The following is an 18678-nucleotide window of genomic DNA, read 5'->3' as shown; positions in this document are numbered from 1 at the left end:
TAAGCTTGAGTCTCTTTAGCTGCATTTTTGTTTCTGACAAAGTGCATTTTTGTTTTTGCTTTGGCTCTTCTAAAGGTACTCTTCATATGAGAAAATTTTAACTATTAAATATTTTTATGTACAAAAAGTCTCTTTTGTAGTAAAGAATTTTAGTATTAAAAAATTTTCTACAAAATAAATTATTCCACTAAATCCAAAACAATAATCCATGTGTTTGCTAGTGTGTTCTAGTATTATATCTCGTATTTATTTTTAGGGACCATTACATAAACTATTGTATTTTTAGTATTGCCCAATTCTCATATTCGTATGAATGCAACATAGTTTGATACCACTCTTCAACACATCAAAATGAGTCTATATATAGGAACAAGGGCAATTAACTAGAAGTTAAACTCAACACTTTTCCCCAAAATTTTAAGAGATATACATAGAGGAAAGGAGATGCATGCATGTGCGCGCGCGCACGCACACACACACACACACACACACACACACACACACACACACACACACACACACACACACACACACACACACACACACACACACACACACACACACACACACACACACACATAGAGAGAGAGAGAGAGAGAGAGAGAGAGAGAGAGAGAGAGAGAGAGAGAGAGAGAGAGAGAGAGAGAGAGAGAGAGAGAGAGAGAGAGAGAGAGAGAGAGAGAGAGAGGCCACCACATGGGTGTAGTTTAGCTGGTTAAGTTGAACAAAGTGGTGACCAAATGGTCTTCGGTTTAACTTTTACATCTAGCACAATCAATTAGATGAGAGAATTGAATTGGGGTTAGTGGACTAATAAAAACAAGTGACTGACCACTAGCATAGCTACTTGATTATTACGGAGAGAGAGAGAGAGAGAGAGAGAGAGAGAGAGAGAGAGAGAGAGAGAGAGAGAGAGAGAGAGAGAGAGAGAGAGAGAGAGAGAGAGAGAGAGTGTGTGTGTGTGTGTGTGTGTGAGGTTTTTTTAGGGGCCCCGAGGAGGGTGGGGGGTATGCATGCATGCATGCACATATATATCTTACTACTATATTATTTTCATTGTAGGTTTGGAAAGCCCCGAACTTCCAAAGTGCTTCTCGAACCTACCCCCTTTTCCAAACCTCCCTTTTTCAATCAAAACCCCCTCCCTTCCCCTCTTTCTCATGTGTAATCTCTCCTTTTCTCTTCCCCCTCACTTTTTTCATTAAAAGCCCCCCAAACCCCCCCCCCACAACTTTTTCATTAAATTCCTCCTCCCTCCCCCCGTCTCTCTCATGTGTAGGGCTTAGATTTTTTTCCTCTCTCTCTCTATTCTTTAATTAAATCAAACTTCTTTTTAAATCTCTTTCTCTCTCTCTCTCTCTCTCAGTTAGATTAAACTTTTATTTTAAATAAACATTTTTAATTTTTTTAATTTAAAGTTTTTCGAACATAGTTTTTCACACACTTTGAGAGGGAAATAGAAGAAAAGAGAGAGAGAAAAGAAGAAGAAGAAGAAGAAGAAGAAGAAGGATAAGAACAAAAGACGGAGAGAGGAGGGGGGTAAAGAGGAAAGAGAATAGCCTTTTTTAAATTAAACATTTTTCTTCTCCCCCTCCCTCCCTCTCTCTCTCTCTCTCTCTCTCTTTGTGTAAGAGACGGGGAATACATGGGAAAATACAAGAATAAATAATTGAGGAAAAACACTTGTTATACTGGTGGGTATATAAGATGTAAGGGACTTGACATTTTTCTCATCATATTATAATAACAAGTCTCCTTCATCTTCTCTCCCTCTCTCCAGCTTTCATGGCTTCCTTTCTTCCTTTTTGTTTCTTTCTCTCTCTTCTTCTAGTCTTTCTCTCCTCGTCACTCTCTTTCTCTCTCTTTTGCTTCTCTTCTTCTCTCTGTTCTGTAGTCTTCTCTCTCCTCTTTCTCTCTCCCAGTCCTCTCCTTGACAATTGGTATTAGAGCCATAGGTTCTTGATCCAGTTGGCCAACATTCCATTTAGTTATCCTTTTTCAATCACACAGATCTAAGAGCTGGGGTACACAGGTACAGACATGGCATGGAGCAATAGTGGAGTTATAAAGGATATCTAGACCACCAAGATTGCAGGTCAGGAGCATTAGTTGCGGCATGGGCCAAGTTTAGAGACTGAAATACAAAATTTAGTAGCTCGTGGGTCATTTTTGGCAAATTTTGAAGGTATTTTTCTAAAAACAGTGGTAAATGGAGTAGAAGAGGGTATAATATTGATTACTTTTCAGGAGAATCTTCTCTCTCTTCATTCTCAAGCTCCTGTTGTCAAGCTTCTATGGAGGAAAACGAGTCCAAATCTATTCCCTTCCATCTCCATTGATCAAAAGGCTTCTACCAAAGCTTCCCAGGGACCATGAGCTTCATTTCAAGTAGCCAATTGATCAATTCCACTCTTCCCTAGCCTATAGGAGGTAGCCTGAAAATCATGGCATAGTTCACACTACCTCACCCTATCAAAATCGCAACACTCCTCAGCTCTAGCTCCTCAGAAATGGCCATTCCTACCTTCTCCAGCAAGTTGTGAACAATTGGAAGCTTCCTTGTATCATTCTTTGACTCTCTTGAATCTCTGAAACCCTACATTGATGCAGGCCAGAACATCCATGAAATTTCTCTCTAAGCTCTTCAAATCTTGAGGGCTTTTGCTTCTTTTGGTCCCAAGTGCTTGTGGCTATAGGTACATTTCAAGACTAGAGCATCAAGAAGCATGGATTGAAGGATGAAGCATTGGGGCAGCCATATCCATAGTGCAAGAACCTCAAGATTCTTCAAGTTACCTTCAATTTTTGGTCCTAAGGCTGCAAGATTGAAGTCTATAGAACCATTGGAGCTTGCTTACAAGTTGAGGAGCCTTTGATGCTTGGAAGGCATTACGGGTTACATTTATGGAAGATCTCCCTTCTATGCCCATCTATGCAAGTTGTGAGCTATTGAGAGCTCAATCCTTCCATCCCAATTAGAGAATTTTCCTCTTCAAGCTCAGAGATTCCTCTCTTGGCTGAGCATTGCAACCATGGAGCTTATTGGAGCATCTTGAAACACTCAAGAAGGGCTAATTGATTGCTATCTTCATCAAGCATCATAAGGTACTTAGTTCTTGAACTCATATTCTCTCAAATTCATTCTCTTGTTGAGCCATAACCAATTGCTTGAGAGAAAGCAAGAGCTCAAGTAGGCATTAGGAGATAGAATTGATGCTTGTTTGCTGTCCAATTCTTCACAATCATTTTGCCTCACTTATTCCTATTATTGTTTCTGCCTACCTTAACCAATTGAGTTGTTGTTTCTTGATTGAACCACTTAAATCATTAGAAAAATCCATTGTATAAGGGTAAGTCAGCAGTGAATCATTGCTTGGTAAGCCCCTACCCTTGATCCCAAATTTCCATTCCATGAATTTCATAAAAAGGTTTAATTCCTACTTCCAAATGCATCTCATGCTAGGTGTTTAAGTAATAAATGTCTACCATGTATATTCCGGGTGAGGAAAAAGCCCGATGCCAGGCGAGGTGGCAAGACAAAAGAGGGGTGACCCCCCCTTGCCATCAAAGACCCTGAAGAGGTGCACAACTCGGCCCAGGGGAAACTTTGCCCACCTCCGGTGATTTGGAGCCTGAAATTGCTTGCAGGTGTAGGTATCCACTTGAAGAACTGAGATATTGACTTGGCACTGATGTATGATATGTATTTGTTGATGTATGGATGTATTATTGGCTGCAAATGTATGGAAAAATACTACCTAGGATGTATTTGCAGACATGAGAATATATATGCAGTGAATACAATGCTTGGAATGTATAGGAGATGCCTATGAATGGGGAAATTATGCTAAGAGATGCTTATGACATGATCAGTTCTAGAATAAGGTTGCAAATAGTGAATTTAGATGATTGGGCGATGTATTATGCCATGTAGTATGACCTTTCAGTCATGCATGGACAAGTTGATCCCTTGCAACCCCTTTCTTGTCATTCAACAGGTGCTGTAAGCAAATTGCTTGCATTTACAGATGTATACCTACTTCCAGGAAGTGAGATCGAGGTCTTGCAAAGTTCCCACAAGTCCTACTAAGGACCTTGATTAGTTTTGGAGCTCTAGTTGGACCCTACAAGTTACTTACAAATCAAAACAGGCCTCCTACAGGTGTAGACAGGGTGTTGGACTACATAGTACAACAGTACTTTTCCTATTATACTAAAAGTTGATTTGAGCTTTCACGATTGCATATTGAAATCTATATTTCATGCTGGAACACGAAATTATTCGAATGAAAACCCTAACTATTCCTTCTCTCCATATATTTATCTTGATTTGAGTAATCTTGATCAAGTATTCCCATCTCACTTAGTGTCTCTGCGAGACGAGTGACATTCACGAACCCCCCGCGTGAATTCCGTGCTACACCGGTAGATTCTTTTTCTGCCTTTGCACATTTGGTTGACGTCAATCATAAAGAATTCTTGTTTGAAGAAAAGAGAAGAAGAGAAGATGAACCAGGGCCTTCCTCTTTTGGCCCTTCGAAATGGGTAACTAGAAGAATGCCTGAACAACCAAAGCTTGCTGAAAATATAACATGATTAGGAAATGCAAGCTATTCTTCATGCCATAAAGAAATGGCACCATTACTTGTATGGCATCAGATTTAGAGCCAAGAGTGACCATCGCGTCCTCAAATATTTCTTATCTCAGTCCAACCTTACTCCTAAGCAACATAGGTGGATGGCCACATTGCAAAAATTATGACTTTGATATTACTCATGCTCGTGGAAAAGACAATGTAGTGGCTAATTCCTTGTCTAGAATGTGGGCATGTAAAGTCTCTGCCATCATGGAATTGCATAGTGATTGGATACACGAGCTTCAGGAGCCTATTGGATGCTAATTTTAGCAATATATTTCAGAAATTATAGCAAGGTCAATGTACAGAAAACTCTCCATTTCAGCTAAACAATGGGCTTTTATGGCTTAATGGCAGGATTGCTATCCCTCACACTTTCCCATTCAAGTAGAAGATCATGCAAGAAATGCATTCAACACCTATAGCTAGTCATTTAGGAGTGTTCAAAACCTATGATAAAATTGCCAAGAGTTTTCATTGGAAGGACCTTTGGAGAGATGTTAAAGAATTTGTCTTGAGTTGTGTGCCTTGTCAATAAAATAAGGACAGCACATTAAAGCCGGGTGGATTGCTATAGCCATTGCCTATTCTCGAGAGTAAGTGGATTCATATCGATGCTCAAATCGAATGGTGTATGCGCATGTAGTGAACGCCGGAAGGTCCCCAAGAACAAAGAACTTTACTAAAACTCATAAAGTAAGAAGAAGGTTTTGCACGACATGAAGCAAAAAGACAAATTGGGTACAATCTCCCCCCATGCCTTGTGTGAGCACTCCACAAGGCATTTATTTATAAATTTATTCATCTCCAAGCTAAAAAATTACCTAATTTAAAATTAGCATGCTTTGGCTTTTGTGTTTGCTTTTGCCCGAATAAAGAATAAAGCGGTTGGGCATCCAAAAAGTCGGGATGTGCCAATGTCCAATAATGAAATATTTAAACCGAGCGCATATGCACATACAAAATAATAAATGTTTGTCAAGTGCTGTCGTGTCGCTACGTGCACATCGTGTGAAAAACTCTAGAGTGTGGCTTCCTTATAGATCTAGAGAGCCAATGCCACTTTAGGCATTAGTGTTAGTGTCCATGGTTCAAAAAATTAGATTTTTGGATAAGTTTTAGCCAATTTTTGATATTTTAGATATTATCTCTTGTAAAAATTCATAAAACTGTAGACAACTTCTAGATTAGGATAACATGTAAAAGAAAGCATGTAGCTTTTAGCTATTTTGAGAGGATTTTATGTAAAAAGAAAGATTAGCAAAATTGCGCAATGCGCGATCGCTGTTTTCATGCAGTGAACAACACTCTGAAGTGGGAGATGAAGATTAGCAAAATTGCACAACGCGCGATCGCCGTTTTCAGGCGCAGTGAACAACACTCTGAAGTGGGAGATGAAGAGGGAGTGATTTGGCAGAGTTCTGGCTAGGTGTGGAGATATTTTACCCCCTTTTCGGAGCCAATGGAAGCATCCGATTGGCGATCTGAGCAACATAGAGGAAGATGTTATTTTATACACGTTTTTGTCTACAAGAGTTTTATATTCTCATAATGTAGAAATAAACTGACATGCTTCATCTCTGTTAGTATTCTTCTACATTTTCTATTTCTTTATGTGAGTATTCTTCTATGTCTTCTATTTCTTCGAACCCTTTCTCTTCCGTCTACTCCTCTCCTTGAATCTCCCTTCCCCATGCTGTCTCTTACCCCCGTGGTAGACTTTCAATACCAAACGCACCGACACTGTGTTAGGGGAAGTTTATGCTATCATTAGAGGTGAATTCGGGAAGATATTTGGGCTGATTTGGGGCTGATATCTTCAACCATATTTAGAGAATTAGCAATAGCAGTGTTCTTTCAATTCATTTCTTACTCTATAGAAGGCATCTTGTCAAAATATGCAAGTATTATGTGCTCCTATGGTAGGGCAATGCTTGTAGATCATTCATAGATGCTTTGAGTTGAATTAAGATGAATTTTTTCTCTTATTTCTTAGTATGGTAACTTATCCTTATCAGGAACTCAATTTGAAGCTCTCTTGAAGCAAGTCTCTTTGCTCTACAAGCCTTGTAATTGACTCATAAGATTTTTTCCTCCCTAATAGTCTACATTGAATGTAATCATGCAAAGTTGATTCATGCTATGGCATCATGTATGAATGATGGGATGCTGAGTTGTTTATGATAGATGACAGCATATTGTACTTGATTTTATAATTTATGATTGCGCTTATAGTTAAGAAAAAAAGCTTGATTTGAGCTAGAACTTATGAGATAATACTCTTGTGATCTTTGCTAAGAACATGCAATTGGAAGCTTTATTAACATATTTAAGAACTTGGCTTGAAACCTTCAGCCTTTCTCTTATCTCTACCATCTCTAGAGTCTAAGCTCTTGAACCCCCATACATTCTTCTCTCTCAAACCCTTGTGGTGACCTTCAACCCTACGCACTGTGACATTGATGAATCCGACGTGAAGGTTGGTATAAGAGAACTCCAAGATGGGGGATTCTTCAGGAGATACTCTACAACAGTTGGTGCGCATACTGCTAAGGCCTACATTCAAAAAAGCCCTATGCGAAGATTTCTTCTTAGAAGACTCTGGCCTAATGATGAAGAAAAGTTTCATTGATTGGGTTGAGAAATCCAGCAAAGGTTTAGCTGCAACAGCTTTATACCATGAGTTTGAAAGTAAACTTGGACAACTTGATGTTGAAGACCAACAAAGTATGGAAGGTCAGAAGATTGAATTATTCCTTAAGGCTGCAGATCCCATTTTGCAAGAGAAGATTGCTGATCGCCTAGAAGATGCTACTCCAAATCAGGAGTCAAGATTGCATGGACAGATGTTACTGATGCAGTTAACATGATTGCTCGAAGAGGGCGGATGTGACTAAGATTGAGCTCTACTTCAACTTCAATAACTCCATTGATGGAGCTTGTTCTACCTTCAAAATCCCCTATTCCTTTGACTAATCAACCAACTCTTTCTTCTTTTGTTCCTTCTAAAAATGATGTCATGGATGAACTCATTAAAAGCATGCGTGACCTTCATCTAAATCTTACAGAAATTAGTTCCAAGGTGGAGAAGCTGGATGTCAAAGTTGAAGAACGAGGATGATCATCAACTCAAAGACCCATGACAGAAGGCTATAAGAGGCATTGTATTTGGTGTGACATCCAACAATATGACAAGAGGGAGTGTTCTGCCTTCCATGAGGCTGAAGCATAAAAGCTTGTCTTTTGGAAAGACGGAAAAATTCATGCACCTGAAACTGGTCTTCCACTAGAGCCAAATTTTGGCAATGGTGGAATGAAGAAAAGATTAGAAGACTTAGTTGTAAAGAATGCCTACATAGCAATTTGATGTAGCTATCTATTGGCTACAAATTGAGCCAATTAAATCAAATTTGAAAGCATGTAAAGCTAATGTGCAATCTAAACTATGGATGCAGGCATTAGATCAAATTGAACGCCGCAAAGTAGCCAAAGATGATTTGACTAACGCCAGTCAGTGCATTCGAGGAATAACTAGTTGGAAGGAACCGATCGATTCTATTTCTACCTTTGCACATTTGGTTGATGTCAATCATAAATAAGTCTTGATTGAAGAAAAGAAAAGAAGAGAAGATGGACCATGGCCTTCCTCTTTGTAACGTGTCCACTTGTATCTTCAGGACACGTCTTAGCAGTCCATCGGAAAGGATGTCTAGAAAGCTCCGCCTGGCACTCCCATGGAATGTTACAGGGTTTGCAATCTAGGGCTTTCCATGTCTTGCCACGTAGCGAAAGTATTCCGACCGTTCCCACTTAGGATCAACCTGAATTAGGGTTTTTCTTATTGGTCATTTCCTAACGGCAACTAGCGTCGGACCTGAGCGAACTACTTTATGCAGAAATGCAAGGTCCGAAGCAGATTCACGCTGCACTTGGTTCAAGGAGAATGGGAAACGAGAGGGATGCAAAGCTCAACCTCTCTGCCATAAGGCATAGTCCCATTCCGTTCCCCTAAAACAACGTAAATCGGGTTCAATCATAACTCTAGGTCAACACTTCTGTTGTTCTTGTTCTTTGACGATCTTCCTGCTGTCCATCGTGATTTGAGAAAAGTTTCCGGCCAACCGGGACCACCCATCTGTAGGACAGACCTATGGCCCATCCTCCGCACTTTCCTCGAGTTGTTTTAGTTATTTAATTACCTAACACATTAGTTGGACATGTAACAACCAGCTTCTTTAATTAACCCGTTAGGCATTGGTTCCTTCACGTAATCTTATCACTTGAATACAAAAACACTATCAGACAAGTTCCTTATTAACAGGTTATCATATTTATCTTTGAAATACAAAGAGTCCAGCCCGTAGGCTTATCCACAATCTGCCCGAAGGCTATCCAGCAATCCATAGGGATCACTAATCCAAATTTCCGCCTATAGACTAGTATACGGGCCTCGAGATCCAATCCTGAGTCATGCTAGCCTCTTGTGCAGGGCTCGGAAGGCGAGGGATTTAGGGTCAGAGCCCCTCTGGCACCCAAGCGTCCTCCTGCTCCAAGTAGCACTCAATGGAGAGACCTCTCGCGGCGGGTTTGGTCCACTTACTCGGCGTGGTTTACAACCCCCTTGGTTAGGGTCAGGCAGGCAGTCGGGGGTAACTGAAGCTGCCTCTCCCTTCAGGCCTTCAACCTGAAGTATAGATATCCATTTATCTTTTAATTCATTGATCAAACAAAGCCAAACAGTGCTCTAAAATCTGTAGCAAGCACAAACATTTCCATTGATCGTTTTTGTTGGCAAACTGCTAAGGAATGAATCCTTCCTTTCGAATGCGCCCTGCACTCGATCCGGGATGACTTGTAACTTGGCAAGATCCCCTATATCCTGGGTTAGGGCGTACCCTATTTACCCGACTTGGCCAAACCTTAAGTTATACGGTTATTTCAGTTTATCGGCTGGTCATTAGCTTCCAATCAATCTTCTTTACTCAAGAAAGATACTAAATTGGGATGATTATTCATCCTCTTGCAATATAACTTGCGTAAGGACTTGCCATCCTCGTTGCGAGAATTTGGCCATTCCCTTGTGATCCAATCACAAGATCATATGAATCCACACTTGTTGCACAAGTGTCGCATTGAATGGAGTCACGAAACAATCTATTCCTGATTACATTAGGCTAATGTCGTTAGACCTAGGGTTTCCAAGTTCCATCTTGTAAGATTCTTAGGGACAAACCCTAGCTCACTTTCAAAATATGTTTCACTGTCCCTACGTTTCGGTGAAAGTGGGAAAGTATTTAGGGTATAGTAGTTTCAAATTTAGCAATACGTAGCGATTAGGTTACGTATTAATTCCTAGTGAATTTATTGGAATTTAACCCATTCTAAATGAGTACTCCACGATTTTTAGGTTTATGCCAATTTGTTTAACTCTAGAAGATAGCTATGTTATTATTTCATAAACACATGACTCGTTGTCTACGCGTAAATTGCTCTTTCAACCCTAACTTGTCGATTTAAGGTCAGACATAGAAGAGGTTAATTCCAACTAATCTTCCTATAACTTGCGAATAAATTCATGCTAAACAAGCAACCTTTTTCTTGATAGTTTATGCAGTTGACAACGATAATTTGCGTAGAGTTATGCATCGTAAGAATCATTCCATGACTTGCACTTTCCATGATGATACATTGCGAAGAGGATATGGGTTAATAGTGCGATATGCAGTTTATACTTCTAGGCTTAAACGAAGTATACTATTTTAATGGACAATAATCTAGTTTATAATTCATTTCAATGCATAAAGCTATTTGCTAGAAATGCATTTGTGCTTTCTTTATTTTGGATGTTTCATTAAAAGTATTAATGACTAAGTTCCTCGATCGTGAGCATTGACAAAAATATATCCTATTTCCAACAATTAACCTTACATGATTGAATTACAACAATACCAAATAAAAATTAGGAAGGAAAACCTGGGCTTGGGGTGAGATATCCACATGGATGCTGGGAGAAGACCCTCCCGCGGTTGCGCCTTGGACTTTCTTAGGAGGCATTTCCACCGTGGAAGCAGCTTTACAACTCCTTTTTGATATTCCACAGTGGCTCTCTTTTGCAATATCTTGACCGTTGATTGATTCAATCCACGGTAATCAATACATAGTCGAAGTGTCCCATCTCTCTTTTTCTGGAATAGTGTACTGGAGCTCCCCATGGTGAACTGCTAGGACAGATATAGCCCTGTTCTAGCAGTTGCTTGAGTTGTTCCTTTAGCTCAATTGCTTCTGGTATTTGCAATTGGCGCAGCTCCTGGTACTAGCATAATCTCATGATCCACTTCTCTTTGAGGTGGGAGCTCTGTCAATTCTTCAGGGAATACGTTCGCGTATTCCTTTAGCCAAGAAGGTCCTTCACTAGACTCTTGCTTCTGATCTAACTTGTTGAGCTTAATTAAGTAGACATGTAATCCTTTCTGACTCCTTTTATGATCCGAGATACTTTGGCCAGTTGGATTCTTGGCACTCCAGCCTCACCTTGAGTTGTGACTAATTCCCTTTCAGAGTTTCGAAAGGAAACTTGACCCTTTCCACAATGAATGTGGGTGTCATTAGGCTTAAGCCATTCCACCTTAGCAGTTTGCCTAGTACAAGTAACCTCACGACCATTTGCCAATTCCACAAGCAAGGTAGGTGCTTCTACTGTGGCTATTCCTAATCTTTTTGCACATGTTGGTGAGACAAAGGAATGTGTACTGCCACAATCAATCAAGGTCTTGAAACTTTTACCTTGATAGTCCGACGGTGTTTGAATCACCGAGAACTGGCGATTCGGGCCTTTCTTGTGTAGAGCGGCATGGATTGTCGCCCTTTCAAACTCTGCTTCCATGGTCGGATCTTCCTCTTCTTCTTCTTCGCACATTTGCCTATTGGCAACGCAGGCAGTTCTTCCTCTGCCTCGGGTAGCGGCTCCTTGACCACGGCCCGTTTCTTGGAAAGGTGCTTGGCGATGTCCTCCACCAAGCTTGGGACATTGCCTCTTGAAGTGACCGGGTTCGTTGCAGTGGAAACAACGGAGGTTTCGGCCATTGCCTTGAGTAGGAACAAAGTTGTTGACGTTGTTAGTCCTTGGTTTCTTTCTTTGTCCCTGATTATGACCTTGAACTCTCTTTATCTAAGGTCTGAATGCTCTTCTATTCGGGTCATTATGAGACCAAGCTTTGTTACCCCTTGGTCTAGACTGCACCTCCTGAATTATAGGCGCTGCTCGAATGAGTGCGTCCTCAAGTTCTGATGGACGCATAGATTCGAGACGGGTATTTACTGGTGGATTTAAACCAGCACAAAATTTGGACACCTACTGTGTCATGTCCATCTACAACGCATACTTTAAAAGTGAGACAAATTTAGAGTAGTCCGCGTCAAGAGTGAGTCCTAGTTGTTTTAGCTCGTAGAACCCATTCATTTTCTACGTGCGATATGCAGGTGGCAAGTATCTTCCCTACACGGCTTTCTTTAGCTTCTCCCAGGTAACGGATCCCTCCGTGATCCCTTGATCCCTGCACCATTGCTTTCACCAAAGCCTGGCTTCGCCGGTGAGCTTTAGCTTGGCGAGCATAGCTTGATTGGCGGATGCAGTACCGGCTACTTCGAAGTAATCCTCCATGGATTCAATCCAAATTTCAGCATTAGCTTGAACGGACCTGCCTCTCCCGTCAAACTCGGGCGGCTTAATCTCTTTGAGAAGAAACTTCTTCTCCTGGATTACAGCAGTACTTGATGTAGGAGGCAAACTAGGAACTTGTACCTGGGGTTGTGCCTGGATAAAGGTTTCTTAACATTATTATACGATAATCGTTATTGATTTATATTATATCTTCAATTCTACTATCACGTAAGTAATGTAGCTACTTAACTTTTTATCAATTCTCATGCACAATCAGACATTGATAAAAAGAAGTCTTATTTGTATTTATATGTGCATAGCCCTTTTGGAATACAACATTTCTTGCGATGATAAGCCAACTGTTACATTTAGTTTGGGGAGAACAATGTTGTATTACATTTATCTACAGGAACTATATAATAGTATGGTTTCGGGTCATGGATCTTCAGGAATCCGTAAGTCATTGGAAGTTCAGGGTATCCTTACCTTTGGAACCCATTCTTTTCATGGCGCCCCAATACTTTAATCCTGTCGGCGGGAAGTACACGGGTTACTTCCTCATATACATATGAGTTCATTTCAACCCTTCGACCTCGAATATGTAAAGTTGAGTTTACATGAGCTTCCACAAAAATGAACAGCTTCATGACTTTTAGGTCTTCCAACCACGTGATCCTCTTTAGGTTGGTTTGTAGATAAGCAAACCGGTGGGCGGCTATATAGTAGATTCCTGAGGAACGAAGATGGACACGTCCATCTTCGTTCCATGTACAAAGGTGATGGATTATAGATTTGCTCTAGGATGTTCATCATCTCAACCCTTTGTCGATAATGCGGAGAATGCATTGTAGTCATAAACATGATTCGAAATACTAGGAACTTGTTCCACGCTTCGTAATTCTGCAAGACAACATTGAAGGTAAGGAAATGTTTGGAACATCAACATTTGCTTTACTTTTTCTTATTAAGATTTCATAAAACAATTCCGTTGTTGGTTGGCTCTGATACCGACTGTAACCTGTCCACTTGTATCTTCAGGACACGTCTTAGCAGTTCATAGGAAAGGATGTCTAGAAAGCTCCACCCGGCACTCCCATGGAATGTTATGGGGTTTGCGATCTAGGGCTTTCCACGTCTGCCACGTAGCGGAAGTATTTCGGCCGTTCCCACTTAGGATCAACCTGAATTAGGGTTTTTCTTATTGGTCATTTCCTAACGGCAACTAGCGTTGGACCCAAGCGAACTACTTTACGCAGAAACGCTAGGTCCGAAGCGGATTCACGTTGCACTTGGTTCAAGGAGAATGGGAAACAAGAGGGATGCAAAGCTCAACCTCTCTGCCATAAGGCATAGTCCCATTCCGTTCCCCTAAAACAGCGTAAATCGGGTTCAATCATAACTCTAGGTCAACACTTTTTTTATTCCTGTTCTTTGACGATCTTCCTGCTATTCATCGTGATTTGAGAACAGTTCCCGGCCAACTGGGACCACCCATCCATAGGACGGACCTATGGCCCATCCTCCGCACTTTCCTTGGGGTGTTTTAGTTATTTAATTACCTAACACATTAGTTGGACATGTAACAACCAGCTTCTTTAATTAACCCGTTAGGCACTGGTTCCTTCACGTAATCTTATCACTTGACATAGAAAAACACTATCAGACAAGTTCCTTATTAACAGGTTATCATATTTATCTTTGAAATACAAAGAGTCCAGCCCGTAGGCTTATCCACAATGCGCCAAGGCTATCCAACAATCCACAGGGATCACTAATCCAAGCTTCCGCACATAGACTAGTATGCGGGCCTTGAGATCCAATCCCGAGTCACGTTAGCCTCTTGTGCAGGGCCCGAAAGGCGAGGGATTTACAGCCAGAGCCCCCTCTGGCACCCAAGCGTCCTCCTGCTCCAAGTAGCGCTCAACGAAGAGACCGGGCGGTGGGTTCGGTCCACTTGCCCGGTGCGGTTTACAACCCCCTTGGTTAAGGTCAGGCAGGCAGTCGGGGGTAACTGAAGCTGCCTCTCCCTTCAGGCCTTCAACCTGAAGTATAGATATCGATTTATCTTTTAATTCATCGATCAAACAAATCCAAACAGTGCTCTAAAATCTGTAGCAAGCAAAACATTTCCATTGATCGTTTTTGTTGGCAAACTGCTAAGGAATGAATCCTTCCTTTCGAATGCGCCCTGCACTCGATCCGGGATAACTTGCAACTTGGCAAGATCCCCTATATCCTGGGTTAGGCCGTACCCTATTAACCCGACTTGGCTAAACCTTAAGTTAATAGGTTATTTCAGTTTATCGGCTGGTCATTAGCTTCCAATCAATCTTCTTTACTCAAGAAAGATACTAAATTGGGATGATTATTCATCCTCTTGCAAGATAACTTGCGTAAGGACTTGCCATCCTCGTTGCAAGAATTTGGCCATTTCCTTGTGATCCAATCACAAGATCATATGAATCCACACTTGTTGCACAAGTGTCGCATTGAATGGAGTCACGAAATAATTTGTTCCTGATTACATTAGGCTAATGTCGTTAGACCTAGGGTTTCCAAGTTCCATCTTGTAAGATTCTTAGGGACAAACCCTAGCTCACTTTCAAAATATGTTTCACTGTCCCTACGTTTCGGTGAAAGTGGAAAAGTATTTAGGGTATAGTAGTTTCAAATTTAGCAATACGTAGCGATTAGGTTACGTATTAATTCCTAGTGAATTTATTGGAATTTAACCCATTCTAAATGAGTACTCCGTGGTTTTTAGGTTTATGCCAATTTGTTTAACTCTAGAAGATAGCTATGTTATTATTTCATAAACACATGACTCGTTGTCTACGCGTAAATTGCTCTTTCAACCCTAACTTGTCGATTTAAGGTCAGGCATAGATTAGGTTAATTCCAACTAATCTTCCTATAACTTGCGAATAAAATTCATGCTAAACAAGAAACCTTTTTCTTGATAGTTTATGCAGTTGACAATGATAATTTGCATAGAGTTATGCATCATAAGAATCATTCCATGACTTGCACTTTCCATGATGATTCATTTCGAAGAGGATATGGGTTAATAGTGCGATATGCAGTTTATACTTCTAGGCTTAAACGAAGTATACTATTTTAATGGACAATAATCTAGTTTATAATTCATTTCAATGCATAAAGCTATTTGCTAGAAATGCATTTGTGCTTTCTTTATTTTGCATGTTTCATTAAAAGTATTAATGACTAAGTTCCTCTGTCGTGAGCATTTAGGACAAAAATATATCCTATTTCCAACAATTAACCTTGCATGATTGAATTACAACAATACCAAATAAAAATTAGGAAGGAAAACTTGGGTTTGGGGTGAGATATCCACGTGGATGCTGGGAGACGACCCTCCCGCGGTTGTGCCTTGGACTTTCTTAGGAGGCATTTCCGCCATGGAAGCAGCTTTACAACTCCTTTTTGATATTCCACCGTGGCTCTCTTTTGCAATAACTTGCACCGTCCGTCGAAAGCAGTTTTAGAAGGCTTCCTCCTTGGAGTCGGGAATTCGAAAGTGGTGTTTCAGAATCTTTCACGACTAAGACCCATTAAGCCATGGGGAAGGCTTAATGGCCTTTGTAAGGACTCGCACGAATGGGGAATAACAAGGTGTGGAATCCCTTACGAGGGTTTTTGAGTGGGAAAGGGAGGTGTTAAAAGACCCTCAACACTCTCTTTCCTTTTACGAGTGGGGAAAAAAAAAAAACAAAGCCCCAAGGGTATTTTGCATAGGGCAAGGAAAGGGCTAAGGGGTTTAAACACGGGGGGGGGGGGGGGGGGGGGGGGGAGTAATCCCAAAGTCCAAGGGAAAGGGGGCTTAAAGAAATTTATAAAACACAGGGGGGGGTAATAAGACCTTTAAGGTCTGAGTTCTTTTGGGGGGAAAAGGGGGCTTATAAAGCCCCCTTAGAAGCTTCCTTTCAGAAGCTTCTACAGCTTCTTTAAGACACGTGGCAGGAGGGAAAAGGAAGCCAACGCCGAAGGTAGCGTTCTGACGGCCGGGCGCAGTTTACGACTGCAGAGGGCGACGGATTGCGACGGCAGTCCTCCCCTCGCCCTCAAGTGGCACAGGTGCAATCCTCCTTGGCTTCGCCGTCCCTCAAAGCCTTCTCTCCCTCACTCATAGCCCAAAACGGTGTCATGGCGGCCCACCCTCCTTTCCTCTTCTCATTCTCTTTGGCGTCGCAGGTCTCAGCTGCGTCGAGGCGGCTACTTAGAAGCAGACCGCAAACCAGAACCAGGACTACGGCTAGCAGGACCAGACGATGGTGGATTGTAACCTCCTTTTTTTTTCCATCCTCCCCTCCCTTCCCTCTACTAAGGTTTTATAGGCAAGGGAGAGGGACCTCCCCTCCCTTGCGTGTCGTCGTGCATGGGTACAGGCTTTGGCAAGCTCCAGCAAGGAGCTTGCCCACCTTACTTATCCCCTCTTCCTCCAGCTTGATAGTCGGCTAGAGGAGAGGGGAATTTTTTAAAAAAAATTGCTTTTATGGAAAAGATAATTCTATTATCTTCTAGTGGCCAGTTCACGCGAGCCTAAAGCCATCGGAATATTATACTCTTCCGGCCCTCCGAAACGGGTAACTAGAAGAACGCTTGAACAACCAAAGCTTGCTGAAAATATAACCCCAGATTAAGAGATGAAAGATGAGCCACAAACAAAGAAGACCGAAGGAAAGAAGAAAGGCAAGCAGCCACGCTACAAATTGTAGTCTGACATAGAATCTGCAACCAATCTCAAACGAGTCCTAGAAGAACGAATTCTGGGAAGTAAAATTGAGTTCACCTTAAGTGAAATTCTCGGAATTGCCAAACGTGAATTTCATGATGTAACTATTAATCTAATCAAAAGAAAAAGACAATATGTTGGTGATGATGTTGAAGAAATAGTGCATGTTTTTTTGCAAGCTCTTTGAGTCTTTGTGCAAGATGAAGAGAAGTTGACTGCACAAGGAATTCAGCTTGAAGCAATTAAAGAGTTAATTACAGCAATTGAAATTGAAGATAAAGAAAGCATGGATGCAAAAATTAAAGAACTGAAGGCTGAAAATGTAATGGTCGGTTGGTCCAAAACAGTTGGGCAGCCCACCTCTAAAAAAGAAGGTCGTCTACATCATGTGTGTGATGAGGAAGAAGCCCGATTCATTCCAAGCAATCACTACTCCCCTACACATTGGGCAAGAGCAACAATGGAGACAGGCATCAAAATTGGAGAAAAAGAAACACCATGTATTGCACTCTTAGACCATGGTTCTGAGGTAAACGTCATGGCAAGGAGTCTCTATGAAAGCGGCGGATGGCCCATAAATGTTGATCCAGGTTGGCGAATGAGAGCTGCAAACAACTCTTCTGGAGAGTTATATGCTGCATGTCCTAATGTGCAGGTAACTATTGAAGACATAAAAGACAATTTTCACTTTTTTGTTCAAGACTCTTGTAGTTACCCTATCATTCTTGGGCAACCTTACATTTCTGAAGCCTATTTGGAAACAAAAGTTCTTGATGATGGTTCTTCCTATGCTCGAATCCGAAGCAAGGATAATGAACGAGCTATCCAATTTCTTACTGTATGTGTTAACCATCATCGAAACAGAGATCGACTACGTGATTTTCCTGTGCCTCTCCTAATGCTCAAGAATTCAAGGATTTTTGGGCTGCATTGCTGTAAAAGGAATCTATGGTAGTGCGTCATGTAAAAAGATTGAACCTCCTTATGCTACAGAAACTATGTCTCTAACAAATTTGTATATATGTACAACCAATAGTATGGGCTGTTATAAGTCTCTTCTAGCCATGACTAAAGCTAAAATAAAATAATTATGTCATGTAAAAAAGGTGCAGAAAACTTATGACATGATGGCTGAAAATAAAGTTATTTCGGGCTTTTTTTTAAATACTGATTATTACTGAACATTGGCTCTTCCTATGCTCGAATCCGAAGCAAGGATAATGAACGAGCTATCCAATTTCTTACTGTATGTGTTAACCATCATCGAAACAGAGATCGACTACGTGATTATCCTGTGCCTCTCCTAATGCTCGAGAATTCAAGGATTTTTGGGCTGCACTACTATAAAAGGAATCTATGGCAGTGCATCATGTAAAAAGATTGAACCTCCTTATGCTACAGAAACTATGTCTCTAGCAAATCTATATGTATGTACAACCAATAGTATGGGCTATTATAAGTCTCTTCTAGCCATGAATAAAGCTAAAAGAAAATAATTATGTCATGTAAAAAGGGTGCATAAAACTTATGACATGATGACTGAAAATAAAGATATTTCGGGCTTTTTTTTGACTGATTACTACTAAACATTGGCTGAAATATATGCAATTGCTCATACAAAAAAT

The sequence above is a fragment of the Lygodium microphyllum genome, chromosome 6 (genome assembly GCF_053477565.2).
Source record: "Lygodium microphyllum isolate KBCC chromosome 6, Lygodium_microphyllum_v1.1.10, whole genome shotgun sequence".
Taxonomy (NCBI): domain Eukaryota; kingdom Viridiplantae; phylum Streptophyta; class Polypodiopsida; order Schizaeales; family Lygodiaceae; genus Lygodium; species Lygodium microphyllum.
Note: the sequence above shows the minus strand (reverse complement) of the source record.